The sequence below is a fragment of the Penaeus monodon genome, chromosome 22, assembly GCF_015228065.2.
Source record: "Penaeus monodon isolate SGIC_2016 chromosome 22, NSTDA_Pmon_1, whole genome shotgun sequence".
NCBI lineage: Eukaryota > Metazoa > Arthropoda > Malacostraca > Decapoda > Penaeidae > Penaeus > Penaeus monodon.
Window position 1 is genome coordinate 40,924,572 of NC_051407.1, and position 237 is coordinate 40,924,808.

Consider the following 237-nt stretch of genomic DNA (forward strand, 5'->3'; position numbering starts at 1 on the left):
TCCACAAACAACCCAGAGATTGCTAGATTCTGTAGATTGTCTGAAAAGAGACCTTTCTTCCTTTTCATAGTCATATTCAATTGGTAATTTTGTAAACTATTTACATCTTGTCTGTGCATCTACACTCTGTTGCATGATAAGTACCAGGCTTGAATTATGAAAAATTAACAATAACCTCTTGTATTTGGATCATGCTAAGTTAATTGCACAGATGAAAAAATAACATGTACATCTTAC

At 32.5% G+C, this 237-nt stretch overlaps 1 protein-coding gene across 6 annotated transcripts in view; it reads left to right on the top strand.

Annotated features, from left to right (window-relative positions):
* The window catches only part of LOC119587137 (programmed cell death protein 6-like), a 9,834-nt gene that overhangs the window by 8,366 nt on the left and 1,231 nt on the right, over window positions 1–237 (top strand). The window lies entirely within an intron of this gene.